The sequence below is a fragment of the Oncorhynchus tshawytscha genome, linkage group LG14 (assembly GCF_018296145.1).
Source record: "Oncorhynchus tshawytscha isolate Ot180627B linkage group LG14, Otsh_v2.0, whole genome shotgun sequence".
Taxonomy (NCBI): Eukaryota; Metazoa; Chordata; class Actinopteri; order Salmoniformes; family Salmonidae; genus Oncorhynchus; species Oncorhynchus tshawytscha.
The window spans coordinates 19574303-19579596 of record NC_056442.1 but is presented as its reverse complement, the minus strand read 5'-3'; the positions used below and the strand labels follow the sequence as shown (position 1 = coordinate 19579596).

The window sequence follows — 5294 nt, the reverse complement described above, 5'->3', positions numbered from 1 at the left end:
GTTTTAGGATCACTATAGTTTTCACTATGTATTTTACCTCTTGGGGATGTCATTCGAAAACATAATGTTAACTTTCACTGCTAACATGGTGAATCCCCAAAATTGCCCTCGCTAGAAGCCTGTGTTTCAGACATAAGGAAGTGGATGGCTGCAAACTTTCTACTTTTAAACTCGGACAAAACAGAGATGCTTGTTCTAGGTCCCAAGAAACAAGGAGATCTTCTGTTGAATCTGACAATTAATCTTGATGGTTGTACAGTCATCTCAAATAAAACTGTGAAGGACCACGGTGTTACTCTGGACCCTGATCTCTCTTTTGACTAACATATCAAGACCGTTTCAAGGACAGCTTTTTTCCATCTACGTAAAATTGCAAAAATCTGAAACTTTCAGCCAAAAATGATACAGAAAAATTAATCCATGCTTTTGTTACTTCTGGGTTAGACTACTTGCAATGCTCTACTTTCCGGCAACCCAGATAAAGCACTAAATAAACTTCAGTTAGTGCTAAAAACGGCTGCTAGAATCCTGACTAGAGCCAAAACATTTGATCATATTACTCCAGTGCTAGCCTCCCTACACTGGCTTCCTGTTAAGGCAAGGGCTGATTTCAAGGTTTTACTGCTAACCTACAAAGCTTTACATGGGCTTGCTCCTACCCATCTTTCCGATTTGGTCCTGCCGTACATACCTACATGTACGCTACGGTCACAAGACGCAGGCCTCCTAATTGTCCCTAGAATTTCTAAGCAAACAGCTGGAGGCAGGGTGTTCTCCTACAGAGCTCCATTTTAATGGAATGGTTTGCCTCTTCATGTGAGAGATGCACACTCGGTCTCAACCTTGAAGTCTTTACTGAAGACTCATCTCTTCAGTAGGTCATATGATTGAGTGTAGTCTGGCCCAGAAGTGTGAAGGTGAACGGAAAGGCTCTGGAGCAACGAACTGCCCTTGCTGTCTCTGCCTGGCCGGTTCCCCTCTCTCCACTGGGATGATCTGCCTCTAACCCTATTACAGGGGCTGAGTCACTGGCTTACTGGTGCTCTTCCATGCGTCACTTGAGTGGGTTGAGTCACTGACGTGATCTTCCTGTCTGGGTTGGTGCCCCCCCTTGGGTTGTGCCGTGGTGGAGATCTTTGTGGGCTATACTCGGCCTGGTCTCAGGATGGTAAGTTGGTGGTTAAAGATATCCCTCTAGTGGTGTGGGGGCTGTGCTTTGGCAACGTGGGTGGGGTTATATCCTGCCTGTTTGGCCCTGTCCGGGGGTATCATCGGATGGGGCCACAGTGTCTCCTGACCCCTCCTGTCTCAGCCTCCAGTATATATGCTGCAGTAGTTTATGTGTCGGGGGGGCTAGTGTCAGTCTGTTATATCTGGAGTACTTCTCCCGTCTTATCCGGTGTCCTGTGTGAATTTAAGTATGCTCTCTCTAATTCTCTCTCTCTCTCGGAGGACCTGAGCCCTAGGACCATGCCTCAGGACTACCTGGTATGAGGACTCCTTGCTGTCCCCAGTCTACCTGGCCATGCTGCTGCTCCAGTTTCAACTGTTCCACCTGCGGCTATGGAACCCTGACCTGTTCACGGGACTTGCTACCTGTCCCAGACCTGCTGTTTTCAAATCTCTAGAGACAGCAGGAGCGGTAGAGATACTCTTAATGATCTGCTATGAAAAGCCATCTGACATTTACGTCCGAGGTGCTGACTTGTTGCACCCTCGACAACTACTGTGATTATTATTATTGACCATGCTGGTCATTTATGAACATTTGAACATCTTGGCCATGTTCTGTTATAATCTCCACCCGGCACAGCCAGAAGAGGACTGGCCACCCCTCAAAGCCTGGTTCCTCTCTAGGTTGTTTCTTCCTAGGTTTTGGCCTTTCTAGGGAGTTTTTCGTAGCCACCGTGCTTCTACACCTGCATTGCTTGCTGTTTGGGGTTTTAGGCTGAGTTTCTGTACAGCACTTTGAGATATCAGCTGATGTAAGAAGGGCTATATAAATACATTTGATTTGATGTAGGATTTAAGGTAAACAAACAATTCCCTAGGAAAGCAGACAACTGTACAGGGATTGGGTTAGCCAGATTGAAGTACTCGGGCAACCCACCTCGGTTTACTCCTGGTGAGCACCAGTGTTATAGACACAAGAATGGCACCAGGAATTTAGGAGATTAATGGATGTAAGTCTGATAGTTAATGTGACTGACTTAGGTTTGGAAGCACAGGAGAAAATTCTTAACCTCACAGCACCTATAACTGATGCATAGTGGGCTTGTACCAGTAAAGGACGCATATGACAGACACTACCAAAAGGGTGGTTAGGAACTTGCGCTGCGGTGTTATTGGTCCAACCAGTTAGAATTAGTCATCAGAGGCCAGTTATAGGATGCCAAGATAGGCACATGAGGAGTTTTGACCAGGATGAGAGTAGCCCTGTCTAGATGGATGCTATTGGCATCCATAGGGGAGTTCCAGATGAATACAAAGCTATGAATCAAATAGGTGAAGGCTTTACCACTACGTTTTTCGGTGGTTGACAATAAATAAAAATGTGGATTGGATTAATTACATCTAATATAATCAATAGAGATTCATGAATGAAACCGGGGATGCAGTAAAGGGGATCTCTGACCAATTATCCGCAACCTCCCTTATGACCTGGCAAAATAGGCTGGCTCTCGATGTTATTGGCAGAAAAGGGCGGGGTATGTAGAATGATAGGGGTTCATTGTTGTACGTTTATTCCTAATAAAACATCACCAGATGGGACAGTTACAAGAGCTCTAGCAGGGTTAACGGCTCTAAGTGAAGAATGGGCTGAGAACTCAGGGGTTAATACATCTGTGACAGGGTGGTTCGATAGCATGTTTGGAAAATGGAAAAATGTTATAAATCACCGTGTTGTGGGCCGCTTTCATCTGTATGAGTGTGTTGATGTTGTGTGGTTGCTGATTGATTCCGTGTGCGAGAGGTTTTAATCACCAGGACTCTAGAGAGATCGATGATGCAACAAATGGTGAGGTAAGGACCGATTCTGAGCTCCGACCAGTGGGACAACAAATACATGCCTCCAAACCGAGTAGATGACTCTGATCCCTTTGATTACGAGGAGCCCATGCTGGATGAGACTATCTTCAATGTTTAGACAGACTGAAACGTATTTAACGGTCTGAAATGTATTAGAATTATGAGACTATAATCCAATAATGTGTGTGTAAAACAAGTTAAGATAAAAAAAAAACATTGTGTTACTTTGTAGCAATGTGAACCACAGATGACTTAGTTATAACTCTGAAAACGTACGACAGGAAAGAGGCCCTTTCCAAGGTCCCTCTAATCTAGGGAGGAGAGGAACAGCTAGAAACTGCCAAGCTGGAAGAAAAGTGATCAACTAGGAATGTGTTAGTATTGTGGAAAAATACAGCCCACCTAAAGGGAAGCAGAGTTTCTACTGATGTGTGTGTGAATTATAAAATGACTGTTCTCATTTTTGACTTCAGAGTACTCTCTGAATACAGAATTAACCTTTTGCACAATCTGAGACTTCGCCAAATTATTATTAAACCCAGGGTCTTACAAAAAAGTTGTAAATGATTTGAGTTATCATTGGGATTGAAAATTCTCGCGACAACACCCATTAATTCTTAAAGAATATAATTTGTCTTACGGGTTTATTTCAAGTGGTTACATCCATCCCTCAGCTGTTCACCAAAGACAGTAGTGGGGTGTACCTTCAGAAGTTGCCTGGACATTTGCTTGAACTACAATTTGCCCCTTTAAATGGTGCTAGTTCAATGAAAATATGTTCTTAGAGTACCACAGTATGAGCAATAACACCCATAAACCTATTCTAGAAACACTTAAAATAAGGGACGTGTTTTGTGAAGTCTTAAACTGGCGTCATGTTTTGATAACCATGCCCATGATGCTCTCGGTGAGACTGCCGAAATGAGGAAAAGGTAAGGATTTCTGGATTAACCATCTGTTAACTACATTTAGTAAGGAATAAAAATGGCTAAATTTCCTTAAATTGACAATTCGGAGAGCTGTCTTGGGTAAATTTGAAATGTACACAATACGTGTGCTTGCAGGGATTTGTCATCTTGCATGTCGTCTACTTTGATGCCAATTAGCATTTCTAAAAGCTGAGAATAAATAGCCGAATATATTGATAAATCACCTTGTCCGAGAGAGATTTACATGGTTAATAACTCATCACAGCCTGTTAAGACTGAACAGCCCTTATTTTAGGTGTTTCTAAAAATCTCCGATGGGAGAAATAAATTGGGGGAAAAAGTAATTATTTGTGTAGGTGTGTGACTTTACTGCGGTATGCCTTTATGTCAGCGCTTCCAAAACTCAGTCCTGGGGACCCTAAAGGGTGCATGTTTTGGTTTTTGCCCTAGCGCTACACAGCGGATTAAAATAATCTAAGCTTGATGATTAGTTGATTATTTGAATGTGAAGTGCTAGGGAAAAAAATAAAAAGTACAGCCCCAGGACATAGTTTGAGAAACACTGCTTTAAACCATCTCACACTCAACAGTTTCTCATGTGTATCAAGAATAGTCCACCACCCAAAGGACATCCAGCCAACCTGACAACGGTGGGAAGCATAGGAGTCAACATTGGCCAGCATCCCTGTATTACGCATTTGACACCTTGTAGCGTCCATGCCCCGACAATATGAGGCTGTTCTGAGGGTGGGTTGATAATGTCTTATAGACTGTATGTCAAGGTGGTCCTGCTTGGCGTGTGAATGTAGTAAAACAATTCAAAAATCAGAAGTCCAGGCATAAAGACTTGTAAATCAGCTATTGCTAGACATTTTGACATCAGTATTAACATTACAAGCTGAGATTCTGTAGTTTCAGAACATACTAAATAAATTCAAATGACTGAAAACAGAAATCAAGTCAATAATATTAATGTATTTATATTAATACCTACAAGGCTGTTTTTTTTTGTTCAAGTTGGGAACATCGACCATTTGTTTAAAAATGGAGGGTAGTCTGTCTTTCGTGGGTAGTGTTGGACGGGTCGTCCATCTTGGTTCCCTTCACGTCGCCCTTGGCTCTGGACCCTTCCAGTTTCCTCCAGCACTACTCACCAATTTCCAGTTACCCCACCATGACACACTGCGTTCACACACGGAATGAAAAGTAAAAATAAAAAAATCACAAGAAATCCATAAATGGTGCAAAGATCGGAAAATACGGAGATATGTACTGCGACCTTCCACCCTCAACTGGATCTCCCACATTCACAACCTTGCTTCCAAAACATTACTG

The 5294-nt window shown here is 42.8% G+C and overlaps 1 protein-coding gene across 1 annotated transcript in view; it reads right to left on the bottom strand.

The window, feature by feature from the left end:
• Positions 1 to 3640: 3640 nt before the first annotated feature.
• LOC112266747 (cleft lip and palate transmembrane protein 1 homolog) overlaps positions 3641 to 5294 on the bottom strand; it is a 23685-nt gene continuing 22031 nt past the window's right edge. The window contains exon 15 of the mRNA XM_024444513.2: positions 3641 to 5294. This exon is cut by the window's right edge and continues 464 nt beyond it. The gene's annotated coding sequence lies outside the window, so the exon portion shown is untranslated.